Source organism: Oncorhynchus keta, chromosome 22 (assembly GCF_023373465.1).
Source record: "Oncorhynchus keta strain PuntledgeMale-10-30-2019 chromosome 22, Oket_V2, whole genome shotgun sequence".
In the NCBI taxonomy this organism is placed as follows: Eukaryota; Metazoa; Chordata; class Actinopteri; order Salmoniformes; family Salmonidae; genus Oncorhynchus; species Oncorhynchus keta.
The window spans coordinates 56,913,123-56,933,820 of NC_068442.1; the positions used below are offsets into that span (position 1 = coordinate 56,913,123).

General features: G+C 53.4%; 1 protein-coding gene across 1 annotated transcript in view; it reads left to right on the forward strand.

Annotated features, from left to right (window-relative positions):
- The window catches only part of chst7 (carbohydrate (N-acetylglucosamine 6-O) sulfotransferase 7), a 36,917-nt gene extending 18,340 nt beyond the window's left edge, over window positions 1-18,577 (forward strand). Inside the window, exon 2 of the mRNA XM_052475750.1 lies at window positions 18,103-18,577. The gene's annotated coding sequence lies outside the window, so the exon portion shown is untranslated. The remainder of the gene's footprint in view (window positions 1-18,102) is intronic.
- The last annotated feature ends 2,121 nt before the right edge of the window (window positions 18,578-20,698 follow it).

Sequence of the window (20,698 nt, forward strand, 5' to 3'; positions counted from 1 at the left end):
GTTAACAGTGGTCTTCCTACTAGGACACACCTCCTCAGTGTTAACAGTGGTCTTCCTACTAGGACACACCTCCTCAGTGTTAACAGTGGTCTTCCTATAGGACACACCTCCTCAGTGTTAACAGTGGTCTTCCTACTAGGACACACCTCCTCAGTGTTAACAGTGGTCTTCCTATAGGACACACCTCCTCAGTGTTAACAGTGGTCTTCCTACTAGGACACACCTCCTCAGTGTTAACAGTGGTCTTCCTACTAGGACACACCACCTCAGTGTTAACAGTGGTCTTCCTACTAGGACACACCTCCTCAGTGTTAACAGTGGTCTTCCTATAGGACACACCTCCTCAGTGTTAACAGTGGTCTTCCTACTAGGACACACCTCCTCAGTGTTAACAGTGGTCTTCCTACTAGGACACACCACCTCAGTGGTGTGTGTCTTCCTATAGGACACACCTCCTCAGTGTTAACAGTGGTCTTCCTATAGGACACACCTCCTCAGTGTTAACAGTGGTCTTCCTATAGGACACACCTCCTCAGTGTTAACAGTGGTCTTCCTATAGGACACACCACCTCAGTGTTAACAGTGGTCTTCCTATAGGACACACCTCCTCAGTGTTAACAGTGGTCTTCCTATAGGACACACCACCTCAGTATTAACAGTGGTCTTCCTACTAGGACACACCTCCTCAGTGTTAACAGTGGTCTTCCTATAGGACACACCACCTCAGTGTTAACAGTGGTCTTCCTATAGGACACACCTCCTCAGTGTTAACAGTGGTCTTCCTATAGGACACACCTCCTCAGTGTTAACAGTGGTCTTCCTATAGGACACACCTCCTCAGTGTTAACAGTGGTCTTCCTACTAGGACACCACCTCAGTGTTAACAGTGGTCTTCCTATAGGACACACCTCCTCAGTGTTAACAGTGGTCTTCCTATAGGACACACCACCTCAGTGTTAACAGTGGTCTTCCTACTAGGACACACCACCTCAGTGTTAACAGTGGTCTTCCTACTAGGACACACCTCCTCAGTGTTAACAGTGGTCTTCCTACTAGGACACACCTCCTCAGTGTTAACAGTGGTCTTCCTATTAGGACACACCTCCTCAGTGTTAACAGTGGTCTTCCTGCTAGGACTCACCACCTCAGTGTTCTTCCTGCTAGGACACACCTCCTCAGTGTTAAGTGGTCTTCCTACTAGGACACACAGCCTCAGTGGTCTTCCTACTAGGACACACAGCCTCAGTGGTCTTCCTACTAGGACACACAGCCTCAGTGGTCTTCCTACTAGGACACACAGCCTCAGTGTTAAGTGGTCTTCCTACTAGGACACACCACCTCAGTGTTAACAGTGGTCTTCCTACTAGGACACACCTCCTCAGTGTTAACAGTGGTCTTCCTACTAGGACACACCTCCTCAGTGTTAACAGTGGTCTTCCTACTAGGACACACCTCCTCAGTGTTAACAGTGGTCTTCCTACTGGGACACACCTCCTCAGTGTTAACAGTGGTCTTCCTATAGGACACACCTCCTCAGTGTTAACAGTGGTCTTCCTACTAGGACACACCACCTCAGTGTTAACAGTGGTCTTCCTACTAGGACACACCACCTCAGTGTTAACAGTGGTCTTCCTACTAGGACACACCTCCTCAGTGTTAACAGTGGTCTTCCTATAGGACACACCTCCTCAGTGTTAACAGTGGTCTTCCTACTAGGACACACCTCCTCAGTGTTAACAGTGGTCTTCCTACTAGGACACACCTCCTCAGTGTTAACAGTGGTCTTCCTATAGGACACACCTCCTCAGTGTTAACAGTGGTCTTCCTACTAGGACACACCTCCTCAGTGTTAACAGTGGTCTTCCTACTAGGACACACCTCCTCAGTGTTAACAGTGGTCTTCCTACTGGGACACACCTCCTCAGTGTTAACAGTGTAACTCTGGTTCATAGGCACATGATTACTGCAGACAATAGCTGTAGGATCAACAGGCTTTCAGGCAGTTAGAGGGACATATATCAGTGTGTTCTGTAGCTCAGTTGGTAGAGCATGGCGCTTGTAACGCCAGGGTAGTGGGTTCGATCCCGGGACCACCCATACGTAGCATGTATGCACACATGACTGTAAGTCGCTTTGGATAAAAGCATCTGCTAAATGGCATATATTATTATTATATATTAGGTGACGTACACCAACACCCCAGGTGTAATGTACATTTGCCTGAAGCATTATGACAACTAAGCGTCACAATGGTAGGGATTAACGGAGCTGGACTTGGGTCATTGATTAGTCATTGTCTCAACACAGCCTTATAATGTAGATTAACAGCAACAAGATATCATGATGAAACAGCAGTTTGAATTTGTTATTCTAATGGTCATATTGGTAACAATAAATAGTGATGTAGTCTATTCAACATTTTATTAGTGAAAAAGCTGTGTGCATTAATTAAATAGATGCCTGGGGGATCACTGTCCCGAGCCAATGCTTATCTCCGGAGTAGTCGGTAGGCCCATTTCACTGTAGTCAGGAAATGGACTCTGTTCTATGTCGGTTAGTATCTAAGTCCTGACCAACCACTAGAGTCCACAGACTATGAAGTCACCACACACAACCACAGGAGTGTCTGATATCTCACACATATCTGTTATCACACATGAATTAACCGGTTGAACAAGCCAAGTTGTGCCCTCCGCTCTGCTGTGACTTTGTCCAACCCAGTATTATTAGAGATTTCACAATCAGTCTGAGATCAGCATGAAACATCTCAGGATGAGATCAATGGATTGTAGAACCACACTAGTACTGCAGTAAGACCCACAGACCTCACAGTACTGCAGTAAGACCCACAGACCCACTAGTACTGCAGTAAGACCCATAGACCTGACAGTACTGCAGTAAGACCCATAGACCTCACAGTACTGCAGTAAGACTCATAGACCTCACAGTACTGCAGTAATACCCATAAACCTCACAGTACTGCAGTAAGACCCACAGACCTCACAGTACTGCAGTAAGACTCATAAACCTCACAGTACTGCAGTAAGACCCACAGACCCACTAGTACTGCAGTAAGACCCACAGACCTCACAGTACTGCAGTAAGACCCACAGACCCACTAGTACTGCAGTAAGACTCATAAACCTCACAGTACTGCAGTAATACCCATAAACCTCACAGTACTGCAGTAAGACCCACAGACCCACTAGTACTGCAGTAAGACCCACAGACCTCACAGTACTGCAGTAAGACCCATAGACCCACTAGTACCGCAGTAAGACCCATAGACCCACGAGTACTGCAGTAAGACCCACAGACCCACTAGTACTGCAGTAAGACCCACAGACCTCACAGTACTGCAGTAAGACTCATAAACCTCACAGTACTGCAGTAAGACTCATAAACCTCACAGTACTGCAGTAAGACCCACAGACCTCACAGTACTGCAGTAAGACCCATAGACCTGACAGTACTGCAGTAATACCCATAAACCTCACAGTACTGCAGTAAGACTCATAAACCTCACAGTACTGCAGTAATACCCACAAACCTCACAGTACTGCAGTAATACCCATAGACCTCACAGTACTGCAGTAAGACCTATAGACCCACTAGTACTGCAGTAAAACCCATAAACCCACTAGTACTGCAGTAAGACCCATATATCTCACAGTACTGCAGTAAGACCTATAGACCCACTAGTACTGCAGTAAAACCCATAAACCCACTAGTACTGCAGTAATACCCATAGACCTCACAGTACTGCAGTAAGACCCATAGACCTCACAGTACTGCAGTAAGACTCATAGACCCACTAGTACTGCAGTAAGACCCATAGACCTCACAGTACTGCAGTAAGACCCATAGACCTCACAGTACCGCAGTAAGACCCATCGACCCACTAGTACCGCAGTAAGACCCATAGACCCACTAGTACCGCAGTAAGACCCATAGACCCCTAGTACTGCAGTAAGATCCATAGACCCCACAGTACTGCAGTAAGACCCATAGACCCACTAGTACTGCAGTAAGACCCATAGACCCACTAGTACTGCAGTAAGACCCATAGACCTCACAGTACTGCAGTAAGACCCATAGACCTCACAGTACTGCAGTAAGACCCATAGACCTCACAGTACTGCAGTAAGACCCATAGACCTCACAGTACTGCAGTAAGACCCATAGACCTCACAGTACTGCAGTAAGACCCATAGACCTCACAGTACTGCAGTAAGACCCATAGACCTGACAGTACTGCAGTAAGACTCATAAACCTCACAGTACTGCAGTAATACCCATAGACCTCACAGTACTGCAGTAAGACCCATAGACCTCACAGTACTGCAGTAAGACCCACAGACCTCACAGTACTGCAGTAAGACCCATAGACCTCACAGTACTGCAGTAAGACCCATAGACCTCACAGTACTGCAGTAAGACCCATAGACCTCACAGTACTGCAGTAAGACCCATAGACCTCACAGTACTGCAGTAAGACCCATAGACCTCACAGTACTGCAGTAATACCCATAGACCCACTAGTACTGCAGTAAGACCTATAGAGCCACTAGTACTGCAGTAAGACCTATAGACCCACTAGTACTGCAGTAAGACCTATAGACCCACTAGTACTGCAGTAAGACCTATAGACCCACTAGTACTGCAGTAGGACCTATAGACCCACTAGTACTACAGTAAGACCATTGACCTCACAGTACTGCAGTAAGACCCATAGACCTCACAGTACTGCAGTAAGACCCATAGACCTCACAGTACTGCAGTAAGACCCATAGACCTGACAGTACTGCAGTAAGACCCATAGACCTGACAGTACTGCAGTAAGACCCATAGACCTGACAGTACTGCAGTAAGACCCATAGACCTCACAGTACTGCAGTAAGACCCATAGACCTCACAGTACTGCAGTAAGACCCACAGACCCACAGTACTGCAGTAAGACCCATAGACCTCACAGTACTGCAGTAAGACTCATAAACCTCACAGTACTGCAGTAATACCCATAAACCTCACAGTACTGCAGTAATACCCATAAACCTCACAGTACTGCAGTAAGACCTATAGACCCACTAGTACTGCAGTAAGACTCATACATCTCACAGTACTGCAGTAAGACCCATAGACCTCACAGTACTGCAGTAAGACCCACAGACCTCACAGTACTGCAGTAAGACCCATAGACCTGACAGTACTGCAGTAAGACCCATAGACCTCACAGTACTGCAGTAAGACCCATAGACCTGACAGTACTGCAGTAAGACCCATAGACCTGACAGTACTGCAGTAAGACCCATAGACCTCACAGTACTGCAGTAAAACCCATAAACCCACTAGTACCGCAGTAAGACCCATAGACCCACTAGTACCGCAGTAAGACCCATAGATCCACTAGTCCCTCAGTAAGACCCACAGATCCACTAGTACCGCAGTCCCACTAGTACCGCAGTAATACCCATAGTCCCACTATTACCGCAGTAAGACCTATAGACCCACTAGTACTGCAGTAAGACCCATAGACCTCACAGTACTGCAGTAAGACCCATAGACCTCACAGTACTGCAGTAAGACCCATAGACCCACTAGTACTGCAGTAAGACCTATAGACCCACGAGTACTGCAGTAAGACCTATAGACCCACTAGTACTGCAGTAAGACCTATAGACCCACTAGTACTGCAGTAAGACCTATAGACCCACTAGTACTGCAGTAAGACCTATAGACCCACTAGTACTGCAGTAAGACCTATAGACCCACTAGTACTGCAGTAAGACCTATAGACCCATTAGTACTGCAGTAAGACCTATAGACCCACTAGTACCGCAATAAGACCCATATACCTCACAGTACTGCAGTAAGACCCATAGACCTGACAGTACTGCAGTAAGACCCATAGACCTGACAGTACTGCAGTAAGACTCATAGACCCACTAGTACTGCAGTAAGAACCATAGACCTCACAGTACTGCAGTAAGACCTATAGACCCACTAGTACCGCAGTAAGACCCATAGACCCACTAGTACCGCAGTAAGACCCATAGACCTCACAGTACTGCAGTAAGACCCATAGACCTAACAGTACTGCAGTAAGACCCATAGACCTCACAGTACCGCAGTAAGACCCATAGACCTCACAGTACTGCAGTAAGACCCATAGACCCACTAGTACCGCAGTAAGACCCATAGACCCACTAGTACCGCAGTAAGACCCATAGATCCACTAGTACCGCAGTAAGACCCATAGACCCACTAGTACCGCAGTAAGACCCATAGATCCACTAGTACCGCAGTAAGACCCATAGATCCACTAGTACCGCAGTAAGACCCATAGATCCACTAGTACCGCAGTAAGACCCATAGATCCACTAGTACCGCAGTAAGACCCATAGACCCACTAGTACCGCAGTAAGACCCATAGACCCACTAGTACCGCAGTAAGACCCATAGACCCACTAGTACCGCAGTAAGACCCATAAACCCACTAGTACCGCAGTAAGACCCATAGATCCACGAGCACCGCAGTAATACCCATAGACCCACTAGTACCGCAGTAAGACCCATAGACCCACTAGTACCGCAGTAAGACCCATAGACCCACTAGTCCCGCAGTAAGACCCATAGACCCACTAGTCCCGCAGTAAGACCCATAGACCCACTAGTACCGCAGTAAGACCCATTGACCCACTAGTACCCTAGTAAGACCCATAGACCCACTAGTACCCTAGTAAGACCCATAGACCCACTAGTACCGCAGTAAGACCCATAGATCCACTAGTACCGCAGTAAGACCCATAGATCCACTAGCACCGCAGTAATACCCATAGACCCACTAGTACCGCAGTAATACCCATTGATCCACTAGTCCCGCAGTAAGACCCATAGACCCACTAGTACCGCAGTAAGACCCATAGACCCACTAGTACCGCAGTAAGACCCATAGATCCACTAGTACCGCAGTAAGACCCATAGACCCACTAGTACCCTAGTAAGACCCATAGACCCACTAGTACCGCAGTAATACCCATTGATCCACTAGTCCCCCACTAGCAGTAAGACCCATAGACCCACTAGTACCGCAGTAAGACCCATATACCCACTAGTACCGCAGTAAGACCCATAGATCCACTAGTACCGCAGTAAGACCCATAGACCCACTAGTACCCTAGTAAGACCCATAGACCCACTAGTACCCTAGTAAGACCCATAGACCCACTAGTACCCTAGTAAGACCCATAGATCCACTAGTACCGCAGTAAGACCCATAGATCCACTAGTACCGCAGTAATACGCATAGATCCACTAGTCCCGCAGTAAGACCCATAGACCCACTCGTACCGCAGTAAGACCCATAGACCCACTAGTACCGCAGTAAGACCCATAGATCCACTAGTGCCGCAGTAAGACCCATAGACCCACTCGTACCGCAGTAAGACCCATAGACCCACTCGTACCGCAGTAAGACCCATAGACCCACTCGTACCGCAGTAAGACCCATAGACCCACTCGTACCGCAGTAAGACCCATAGACCCACTCGTACCGCAGTAAGACCCATAGACCCACTAGTACCGCAGTAAGACCCATAGACCCACTAGTACCGCAGTAAGACCCATAGACCCACTAGTACCGCAGTAAGACCCATAGATCCACTAGTACCGCAGTAAGACCCATAGATCCACTCGTCCCGCAGTGAGACCCATTGATCCACTAGTACCCTAGTAAGACCCATAGATCCACTAGTACCGCAGTAAGACCCATAGACCCACTAGTACCCTAGTAAGACCCATAGATCCACTAGTACCGCAGTAAGACCCATTGATCCACTAGTACCCTAGTAAGACCCATAGATCCACTAGTACCGCAGTAAGACCCATAGACCCACTAGTCCAGCAGTAAGACCCATAGATCCACTAGTACCGCCAGTAAGACCCATAGACCCACTAGTACCACAGTAAGACCCATAGATCCACTTGTCCCAGGTAGGCTAGTAAGACCCATAGATCCACTAGTCCCGCAGTAAGACCCATTGATCCACTTGTCCCAGGAGGCCAGTAAGACCCATAGATCCACTAGTACCGCAGTAAGACCCATAGATCCACTAGTACTTCTTCCTCCTCTAAGTTTTATTTCACCTTTATCTAACCAGGCTAGTTGAGAACACCTTTATTTAACCTGGTAGGCTAGTTGAGAACACCTTTATTTAACCTGGTAGGCTAGTTGAGAACACCTTTATTTAACCAGGTAGGCTAGTTGAGAACACCTTTATTTAACCAGGTAGGATAGTTGAGAACACCTTTATTTAACCAGGTAGGCCAGTTGAGAACACCTTTATTTAACCAGGTAGGCCAGTTGAGAACACCTTTATTTAACCAGGTAGGCTGGTTGAGAACACCTTTATTTAACCAGGTAGGCTAGTTGAGAACACCTTTATTTAACCAGGTAGGCCAGTTGAGAACACCTTTATTTAACCAGGTAGGCCGGTTGAGAACACCTTTATTTAACCAGGTAGGCTAGTTGAGAACACCTTTATTTAACCAGGTAGGCTAGTTGAGAACACCTTTATTTAACCAGGTAGGCTAGTTGAGAACACCTTTATTTAACCAGGTAGGCTAGTTGAGAACACCTTTATTTAACCAGGTAGGCTAGTTGAGAACACCTTTATTTAACCAGGTAGGCTAGTTGAGAACACCTTTATTTAACCAGGTAGGCCAGTTGAGAACACCTTTATTTAACCAGGGAGGCCAGTTGAGAACAAGTTCTCATTTACAACTGTGACCTGGCCAAGATAAAGCAAAGCAGTGTGACACAAACAACAACACAGAGTTACACATGGAATAAAACAAACGTACAGTCAATAATACAGTAGAAATATCCATGTACAGTGTGTGCAAATAGAGTAAGGTTAGGGAGGTAAGGCACTAATGAGGGACTGCCGTTTATAAAGGCCTCTGGTGGGGAGGGGGGGTTGGCAGGGACTGAATCACACCCCCAGGCAGCAGCAGGCATGCCCTGCTGGCGAGAACTGAACATAGGGACCATTGTATGAGTCTGGGCTCAGCCTGTCACCATACATCTCCTCTGACAAGCCCAGCCTTCAGGGCCAGGGGGGAGGTAGACCAGCACCATACACCAGTCACAGGGGAGGAGGGAGACCAGCACCATACACCAGTCACAGGGGAGGAAGGCCAGCACCAGACACCAGTCACAGGGGAGGAGGGGGACCAGCACCAGACACCAGTCACAGGGGAGGGAGACCAGCACCATACACTGGGGAGGGAGACCAGCACCATACACCAGTCACAGGGGAGGGAGACCAGCACCAGACACCAGTCACAGGGGAGGAGGGAGACCAGCACCAGACACCAGTCACAGGGGAGGAGGGAGGCCAGCACCATACACCAGTCACAGGGGAGGAGGGAGGCCAGCACCATACACCAGTCACAGGGGAGGGAGGCCAGCACCAGACACCAGTCACAGGGGAGGGAGGCCAGCACCAGACACCAGTCACAGGGGAGGAGGGAGACCAGCACCAGACACCAGTCACAGGGGAGGGAGGCCAGCACCATACACCAGTCACAGGGGAGGAGGGAGGCCAGCACCAGACACCAGTCACAGGGGAGGAGGGAGGCCAGCACCAGACACCAGTCACAGGGGAGGAGGGAGACCAGCACCAGACACCAGTCACAGGGGAGGAGGGAGACCAGCACCAGACACCAGTCACAGGGGAGGAGGGAGACCAGCACCATACACCAGTCACAGGGGAGGAGGGAGACCAGCACCAGACACCAGTCACAGGGGAGGAAGGCCAGCACCAGACACCAGTCACAGGGGAGCGAGACCAGCACCATACACTGGGGAGGGAGACCAGCACCATACACCAGTCACAGGGGAGGAGGGGGACCAGCACCAGACACCAGTCACAGGGGAGGGAGGCCAGCACCATACACCAGTAACAGGGGAGGGAGGCCAGCACCAGACCCCAGTCACAGGGGAGGGGAGGGAGGCCAGCACCAGACACCAGTCACAGGGGAGGAGGCCAGCACCAGACACCAGTCACAGGGGAGGAAGGCCAGCACCAGACACCAGTCACAGGGGAGCGAGACCAGCACCATACACTGGGGAGGGAGACCAGCACCAGACACAGGGGAGGAGGGTGACCAGCACCAGACACAGGGGAGGAGGGAGACCAGCACCAGACACAGGGGAGGAGGGAGACCAGCACCAGACACTGGGGAGGGAGACCAGCACCAGTCACAGGGGAGGAGGTAGACCAGCACCAGACACTGGGGAGGAGGTAGACCAGCACCAGACACTGGGGAGGAGGGAGACCAGCACCAGACACAGGGGAGGAGGAGACCAGCACCAGACACTGGGGAGGGAGACCAGCACCAGTCACAGGGGAGGAGGTAGACCAGCACCAGACACTGGGGAGGAGGGAGACCAGCACCAGTCACAGGGGAGGGAGGGAGACCAGCACCAGTCACAGGGGAGGGAAGGAGACCAGCACCAGACACTGGGGAGGAGGGAGTCCATCACCAGACATAGGGGAGGAGGGAGACCAGCACCAGACACAGGGGAGGAGGGAGACCAGCACCAGACACTGGGGAGGGAGACCAGCACCAGTCACAGGGGAGGAGGTAGACCAGCACCAGACACTGGGGAGGAGGGAGACCAGCACCAGTCACAGGGGAGGAGGTAGACCAGCACCAGACACTGGGGAGGAGGGAGACCAGCACCAGACACAGGGGAGGAGGGAGACCAGCACCAGACACAGGGGAGGAGGGAGACCAGCACCAGACACTGGGGAGGAGTAGACCAGCACCAGACACTGGGGAGGGAGTAGACCAGCACCAGACACTGGGGAGGAGGGAGACCAGCACCAGACACTGGGGAGGAGGGAGACCAGCACCAGTCACAGGGGAGGAGGGAGACCAGCACCAGACACTGGGGAGGAGGGAGACCAGCACCAGTCACAGGGGAGGAGGGAGACCAGCACCAGTCACAGGGGAGGAGGGAGACCAGCACCAGTCACAGGGGAGGAGGGAGACCAGCACCAGTCACAGGGGAGGAGGGAGACCAGCACCAGTCACAGGGGAGGAGGGAGACCAGCACCAGTCACAGGGGAGGAGGGAGACCAGCACCAGTCACAGGGGAGGAGGGAGACCAGCACCAGTCACAGGGGAGGAGGGAGACCAGCACCAGTCACAGGGGAGGGAAGGAGACCAGCACCAGTCACAGGGGAGGAGGGAGACCAGCACCAGACACAGGGGAGGAGGGAGACCAGCACCAGTCACAGGGGAGGGAAGGAGACCAGCACCAGACACAGGGGAGGAGGGAGACCAGCACCAGACACTGGGGAGGAGGGAGTCCATCACCAGACACAGGGGAGGAGGGAGACCAGCACCAGACACAGGGGAGGAGGGAGACCAGCACCAGACACAGGGGAGGAGGGAGACCAGCACCAGACACTGGGGAGGGAGACCAGCACCAGTCACAGGGGAGGAGGTAGACCAGCACCAGTCACAGGGGAGGAGGTGGACCAGCACCAGACACAGGGGAGGAGGGGACCAGCACCAGACACTGGGGAGGGGGAGACCAGCACCAGTCACAGGGGAGGAGGGAGACCAGCACCAGTCACAGGGGAGGAGGTGGACCAGCACCAGTCACAGGGGAGGAGGTAGACCAGCACCAGACACTGGGGAGGAGGGAGACTAGCACCAGTCACAGGGGAGGAGGGAGGCAGACCAGCACCAGACACTGGGGAGGAGGTAGACCATCACCAGACACTGGGGAGGAGGTAGACCAGCACCAGTCACAGGGGAGGAGGTGGACCAGCACCAGTCACAGGGGAGGAGGGAGACCAGCACCAGTCACAGGGGAGGAGGTAGACCAGCACCAGTCACAGGGGAGGAGGTAGACCAGCACCAGACACCAGTCACAGGGGAGGAGGGAGACCAGCACCAGACACAGGGGAGGAGGGAGACCAGCACCAGACACAGGGGAGGAGGGAGACCAGCACCAGACACAGGGGAGGAGGGAGACCAGCACCAGACACAGGGGAGGAGGGAGTCCATCACCAGACACTGGGGAGGAGGGAGACCAGCACCAGACACTGGGGAGGAGGGAGACCAGCACCAGACACTGGGGAGGAGGGAGACCAGCACCAGACACTGGGGAGGAGGGAGACCAGCACCAGACACAGGGGAGGAGGGAGACCAGCACCAGACACTGGGGAGGAGGGAGACCAGCACCAGACACTGGGGAGGAGGGAGACCAGCACCAGACACTGGGGAGGAGGGAGACCAGCACCAGACACTGGGGAGGAGGGAGACCAGCACCAGACACTGGGGAGGAGGGAGACCAGCACCAGACACCAGTCACAGGGGAGGGAGACCAGCACCAGACACTGGGGAGGAGGGAGACCAGCACCAGACACTGGGGAGGAGGGAGACCAGCACCAGACACTGGGGAGGAGGGAGACCAGCACCAGACACTGGGGAGGAGGGAGTCCATCACCAGACACTGGGGAGGAGGGAGTCCATCACCAGACACTGGGGAGGAGGGAGTCCATCACCAGACACTGGGGAGGAGGGAGTCCATCACCAGACACTGGGGAGGAGGGAGTCCATCACCAGACACTGGGGAGGAGGGAGTCCATCACCAGACACTGGGGAGGAGGGAGTCCATCACCAGACACTGGGGAGGAGGGAGTCCATCACCAGACACTGGGGAGGAGGGAGTCCAGCACCAGACACTGGGGAGGAGGGAGACCAGCACCAGACACTGGGGAGGAGGGAGACCAGCACCAGACACAGGGGAGGGAGACCAGCACCAGACACAGGGGAGGAGGTAGACCAGCACCAGACACTGGGGAGGAGGGAGACCAGCACCAGTCACAGGGGAGGAGGGAGACCAGCACCAGTCACAGGGGAGGAGGGAGACCAGCACCAGACACAGGGGAGGAGGTAGACCAGCACCAGACACAGGGGAGGAGGTAGACCAGCACCAGTCACAGGGGAGGGAAGGAGACCAGCACCAGACACAGGGGAGGGAAGGAGACCAGCACCAGACACAGGGGAGGGAAGGAGACCAGCACCAGACACAGGGGAGGAGGGAGACCAGCACCAGACACAGGGGAGGGGGAGGAGACCAGCACCAGACACAGGGGAGGAGGGAGACCAGCACCAGACACAGGGGAGGTAGACCAGCACCAGACACAGGGGAGGTAGACCAGCACCAGACACAGGGGAGGTAGACCAGCACCAGACACTGGGGAGGAGGGAGACCAGCACCAGACACTGGGGAGGAGGGAGACCAGCACCAGACACTGGGGAGGAGGGAGACCAGCACCAGACACTGGGGAGGAGGGAGACCAGCACCAGACACTGGGGAGGAGGGAGACCAGCACCAGACACTGGGGAGGAGGGAGACCAGCACCAGACACAGGGGAGGAGGGAGACCAGCACCAGACACAGGGGAGGTAGAGCAGCACCAGACACTGGGGAGGTAGACCAGCACCAGACACTGGGGAGGAGGGAGACCAGACACTGGGGAGGAGGGAGACCAGCACCAGAAACCAGTCACAGGGGAGGAGGGAGACCAGCACCAGACACAGGGGAGGAGGGAGACCAGCACCAGACACTGGGGAGGAGGGAGACCAGCACCAGACACAGGGGAGGAGGGAGACCAGCACCAGACACCAGTCAGAGGGGAGGGAGACCAGCACCAGACACTGGGGAGGGAGACCAGCACCAGACACAGGGGAGGAGGGAGACCAGCACCAGACACAGGGGAGGAGGTAGACCAGCACCAGACACAGGGGAGGAGGTAGACCAGCACCAGACACAGGGGAGGAGGTAGACCAGCACCAGACACAGGGGAGGAGGTAGACCAGCACCAGACACAGGGGAGGAGGTAGACCAGCACCAGACACAGGGGAGGAGGTAGACCAGCACCAGACACTGGGGAGGAGGGAGACCAGCACCAGACACAGGGGAGGAGGGAGACCAGCACCAGACACTGGGGAGGAGGGAGACCAGCACCAGACACTGGGGAGGAGGCAGACCAGCACCAGACACAGGGGAGGGAGACCAGCACCAGACACTGGGGAGGAGGGAGTCCATCACCAGACACTGGGGAGGAGGGAGACCAGCACCTGACACTGGGGAGGAGGCAGACCAGCACCAGACACAGGGGAGGGAGACCAGCACCAGACACAGGGGAGGAGGTAGACCAGCACCAGACACTGGGGAGGAGGGAGACCAGCACCAGACACTGGGGAGGGAAGGAGACCAGCACCAGACACTGGGGAGGAGGGAGTCCATCACCAGACACTGGGGAGGAGGGAGACCATCACCAGACACTGGGGAGGAGGGAGTCCATCACCAGACACTGGGGAGGAGGAGTCCATCACCAGACACTGGGGAGGAGGGAGTCCATCACCAGACACTGGGGAGGAGGGAGTCCATCACCAGACACTGGGGAGGAGGGAGACCAGCACCAGACACTGGGGAGGAGGCAGACCAGCACCAGACACAGGGGAGGGAGACCAGCACCAGACACAGGGGAGGAGGGAGACCAGCACCAGACACTGGGGAGGAGGGAGACCAGCACCAGACACTGGGGAGGGAAGGAGACCAGCACCAGACACTGGGGAGGAGGGAGTTCCATCACCAGACACTGGGGAGGAGGGAGACCAGCACCAGACACTGGGGAGGAGGGAGTCCATCACCAGACACTGGGGAGGAGGGAGTCCATCACCAGACACTGGGGAGGAGGGAGACCAGCACCAGACACTAGTCACAGGGGAGGAGGGAGACCAGCACCAGACACAGGGGAGGAGGGAGACCAGCACCAGACACTGGGGAGGAGGGAGACCAGCACCAGACACTGGGGAGGAGGGAGACCAGCACCAGACACTGGGGAGGAGGGAGACCAGCACCAGTCACAGGGGAGGAGGGAGACCAGCACCAGACACAGGGGAGGAGGTAGACCAGCACCAGACACTGGGGAGGAGGGAGACCAGCACCAGTCACAGGGGAGGGAAGGAGAACAGCACCAGACACAGGGGAGGGAAGGAGACCAGCACCAGACACAGGGGAGGAGGTAGACCAGCACCAGACACAGGGGAGGAGGTAGACCAGCACCAGACACAGGGGAGGAGGGAGACCAGCACCAGACACAGGGGAGGTAGACCAGCACCAGACACTGGGGAGGAGAGACCAGCACCAGACACTGGGGAGGAGGGAGACCAGCACCAGACACTGGGGAGGAGGGAGACCAGCACCAGACACAGGGGAGGAGGGAGACCAGCACCAGACACAGGGGAGGTAGACCAGCACCAGACACAGGGGAGGTAGACCAGCACCAGACACAGGGGAGGAGGGAGACCAGCACCAGACACTGGGGAGGAGGGAGACCAGCACCAGACACAGGGGAGGAGGTAGACCAGCACCAGACACAGGGGAGGAGGTAGACCAGCACCAGACACAGGGGAGGGAGACCAGCACCAGACACTGGGGAGGAGGGAGACCAGCACCAGACACTGGGGAGGAGGGAGACCAGCACCAGACACAGGGGAGGAGGTAGACCAGCACCAGACACTGGGGAGGAGGTAGACCAGCACCAGACACAGGGGAGGAGGTAGACCAGCACCAGACACAGGGGAGGAGGTAGACCAGCACCAGACACTGGGGAGGAGGGAGACCAGCACCAGACACAGGGGAGGAGGGAGTCCATCACCAGACACTGGGGAGGAGGGAGACCAGCACCAGACACTGGGGAGGAGGGAGACCAGCACCAGACACTGGGGAGGAGGGAGTCCATCACCAGACACTGGGGAGGAGGGAGACCAGCACCAGACACTGGGGAGGAGGCAGACCAGCACCAGACACAGGGGAGGGAGACCAGCACCAGACACAGGGGAGGAGGTAGACCAGCACCAGACACTGGGAAGGAGGGAGACCAGCACCAGACACTGGGGAGGGAAGGAGACCAGAACCAGACACTGGGGAGGAGGGAGTCCATCACCAGACACTGGGGAGGAGGGAGACCAGCACCAGACACTGGGGAGGAGGGAGACCATCACCAGACACTGGGGAGGAGGGAGTCCATCACCAGACACTGGGGAGGAGGGAGACCAGCACCAGACACTGGGGAGGAGGCAGACCAGCACCAGACACAGGGGAGGGAGACCAGCACCAGACACAGGGGAGGAGGTAGACCAGCACCAGACACTGGGGAGGAGGGAGACCAGCACCAGACACAGGGGAGGGAGACCAGCACCAGACACAGGGGAGGAGGTAGACCAGCACCAGACACTGGGGAGGAGGGAGACCAGCACCAGTCACAGGGGAGGAGGGAGACCAGCACCAGACACAGGGGAGGAGGTAGACCAGCACCAGAAACTGGGGAGGAGGTAGACCAGCACCAGACACTGGGGAGGAGGGAGACCAGCACCAGACACAGGGGAGGGAGACCAGCACCAGACACAGGGGAGGAGGTAGACCAGCACCAGACACTGGGGAGGAGGGAGACCAGCACCAGACACAGGGGAGGAGGTAGACCAGCACCAGACACTGGGGAGGAGGGAGACCAGCACCAGTCACAGGGGAGGGAAGGAGGCCAGCACCAGACACAGGGGAGGAGGGAGACCAGCACCAGACACAGGGGAGGAGGGAGACCAGCACCAGACACAGGGGAGGAGGGAGACCAGCACCAGACACCAGTCACAGGGGAGGAGGGAGACCAGCACCAGACACAGGGGAGGAGGGAGACCAGCACCAGACACTGGGGAGGAGGGAGACCAGCACCAGAACCAGACACCAGGCACAGGGGAGGAGGGAGACCAGCACCAGACACTGGGGAGGAGGGAGACCAGCACCAGACACATGGGAGGTAGACCAGCACCAGACACAGGGGAGGAGGGAGACCAGCACCAGTCACAGGGGAGGAGGGAGACCAGCACCAGACACAGGGGAGGAGGTAGACCAGCACCAGACACTGGGGAGGAGGGAGACCAGCACCAGACACATGGGAGGTAGACCAGCACCAGTCACAGGGGAGGGAGACCAGCACCAGACACTGGGGAGGAGGGAGACCAGCACCAGACACAGGGGAGGGAGACCAGCACCAGACACTGGGGAGGTAGACCAGCACCAGACACTGGGGAGGTAGACCAGCACCAGACACTGGGGAGGAGGGAGACCAGCACCAGACACTGGGGAGGAGGGAGACCAGCACCAGACACTGGGGAGGAGGGAGACCAGCACCAGTCACAGGGGAGGAGGGAGACCAGCACCAGACACAGGGGAGGGAGACCAGCACCAGACACAGGGGAGGAGGGAGACCAGCACCAGTCACAGGGGAGGAGGGAGACCAGCACCAGACACAGGGGAGGGAGACCAGCACCAGACACAGGGGAGGAGGGAGACCAGCACCAGACACTGGGGAGGAGGGAGACCAGCACCAGACACATGGGAGGTAGACCAGCACCAGTCACAGGGGAGGGAGACCAGCACCAGACACAGGGGAGGTAGACCAGCACCAGACACTGGGGAGGAGGGAGACCAGCACCAGACACAGGGGAGGAGGGAGACCAGCACCAGACACCAGTCACAGGGGAGGGGGGCCAGCACCAGACACTGGGGAGGAGGGAGACCAGCACCAGACACAGGGGAGGAGGGAGACCAGCAAGTCTGTAAGCCTTCACCTTTCACAGAGTGGAGGAAGTGGGAGGCTGTTACTACCCATTGAGCAGCAGGCCTGTTACTACCCATTGAGCAGCAGGCCTGTTACTACCCATTGAGCAGCAGGCCTGTTACTACCCATTGAGCAGCAGGCCTGTTACTACCCATTGAGCAGCAGGCCTGTTACTACCCATTGAGCAGCAGGCCTGTTACTACCCATTGAGCAGCAGGCCTGTTACTACCCATTGAGCAGCAGGCCTGTTACTACCCATTGAGCAGCAGGCCTGTTACTACCCATTGAGCAGCAGGCCTGTTACTACCCATTACTACCCAGGCCTGTTATTTTAGCTTGAGAAGGAATTTGCTAACTTTAGCTGTGCCATTTTTTTCCTTTTCATCCAGGTGCCTGAAATTGATGGGAGAAACTACGATGTCAGGACTGGTGCCAAGGGAAGAGGAACTGAGAAGCAGCTAGACTGTTATAGGGTCGGGTTTTCTTCAGCCAATCCCGTATGACCTGAAGGAGAGAGGATACACAGGGAGGGAGTCTGTCACGGGCTGGACAGAAGCATGTCAACATGAAGAGGACTTAGAGGGACAGAATTGTGCTTGAGATGCTAAAATGAGTTGTGCTTCCTGTTTGTGGATCTGTCAAAAGTGTTTGATACTGCTTTTTTTTATTGAACAAGTTGTCCCTCCACTGGCCTGAGCTCATGACATCAATCACCATGTCCCGAGTCCGAATGTCCCGAAGTACGTAAAGGTGTTCCCCAGGGATCCATACTAGAACCTGCTCTTTTCATTATTTATATAAATGCAATTGGTAAATTTGTTTAATAAAATGATTTAACTCCTGTTTAATACAGGGGCAGCTACATGTTGTTTTCAAGTTCTCTTCTAATGATCTCAGATGATTCTATAATCAGACCAGGCCCATAAATCACCCTTTAATTTCCGTGCACCTTACTTGAGGAGTGATGATCTACATTTCAGACAGTTATTAGGTCACTTTAAATTGGAGGAAAGAACAGGTTTATGCACTCTCAGCCAAAGGTTTGGACATTTTCAGAGAACAGTTTTAGAACACCTTCATTCAAGGGTCAGCTTTTCAGGGTTTTACTGACACCTACTCATTCAAGGGCTTTAGAACACCTGGGCTGTCTGGGCTTTTTTATAATTTCCAGGGTTTTGCTTTTTCCAGGGTTTTAGAACACCTATAAGAACACCTACTCATTCCAGGTTTTAGAACACCTTTTCAATATGGGTTTTACACTGTCAGCACAATTCAGGTTTGGACACACCTACTCATTCAAGGGTTTTAGAACACCTACTCATTCAAGGGTTTTAGAACACCTACTCATTCAAGGGTTTTAGAACACCTACAAGGGTCATTCAAGGGTTTTAGAACACCTACTCATTCAAGGGTTTTAGAACACCTACTCATTCAAGGGTTTTAGAACACCTACTCATTCAAGGGTTTTAGAACACCTACTCATTCAAGGGTTTTAGAACACCTACTCATTCAAGGGTTTTCAGGGTTTTAGAACACCTACTCATTCAAGGGTTTTAGAACACCTACTCATTCAAGGGTTTTAGAACACCTACTCATTCAAGGGTTTTAGAACACCTACTCATTCAAGGGTTTTAGAACACCTACTCATTCAAGGGTTTTAGAACACCTACTCATTCAAGGGTTTTAGAACACCTACTCATTCAAGGGTTTTAGAACACCTACTCATTCAAGGGTTTTAGAACACCTACTCATTCAAGGGTTTTAGAACACCTACTCATTCAAGGGTTTTAGAACACCTTTTCAGGGTTTTAGAACACCTACTCATTCAAGGGTTTTAGAACACCTACTCATTCAAGGGTTTTAGAACACCTACTCATTCAAGGGTTTTAGAACACCTACTCATTCAAGGGTTTTAGAACACCTACTCATTCAAGGGTTTTAGAACACACCACCTACTCATTCAAGGGTTTTAGAACACCTACTCATTCATTCATTCAAGGGTTTTAGAACACCTACTCATTCAAGGGTTTTAGAACACCTACTCATTCAAGGGTTTTAGGGTTTTAAACACCTACTCATTCAAGGGTTTTAGAACACCTACTCATTCAAGGGTTTTAGAACACCTACTCATTCAAGGGTTTTAGAACACCTACTCATTCAAGGGTTTTAGAACACCTACTCATTCAAGGGTTTTAGAACACCTACTCATTCAAGGGTTTTAGAACACCTACTCATTCAAGGGTTTTAGAACACCTACTCATTCAAGGGTTTTAGAACACCTACTCATTCAAGGGTTTTAGAACACCTACTCATTCAAGGGTTTTAGAACACCTACTCATTCAAGGGTTTTAGAACACCTACTCATTCAAGGGTTTTAGAACACCTACTCATTCAAGGGTTTTAGAACACCTACTCATTCAAGGGTTTTAGAACACCTACTCATTCAAGGGTTTTAGAACACCTACTCATTCAAGGGTTTTAGAACACCTACTCATTCAAGGGTTTTAGAACACCTACTCATTCAAGGGTTTTAGAACACCTACTCATTCAAGGGTTTTAGAACACCTACTCATTCAAGGGTTTTAGAACACCTACTCATTCAAGGGTTTTAGAACACCTACTCATTCAAGGGTTTTAGAACACCTACTCATTCAAGGGTTTAGAACACCTACTCATTCAAGGGTTTTAGAACACCTACTCATTCAAGGGTTTTAGAACACCTACTCATTCAACACCTACTCATTCAAGGTTTTAGAACACCTACTCATTCAAGGGTTTTAGAACACCTACTCATTCAAGGGTTTTAGAACACCTACTCATTCAAGGGTTTTAGAACACCTACTCATTCAAGGGTTTTAGAACACCTACTCATTCAAGGGTTTTAGAACACCTACTCATTCAAGGGTTTTAGAACACCTACTCATTCAAGGGTTTTAGAACACCTACTTCATTTTAGAACACCTACTCATTCAAGGGTTTTAGAAC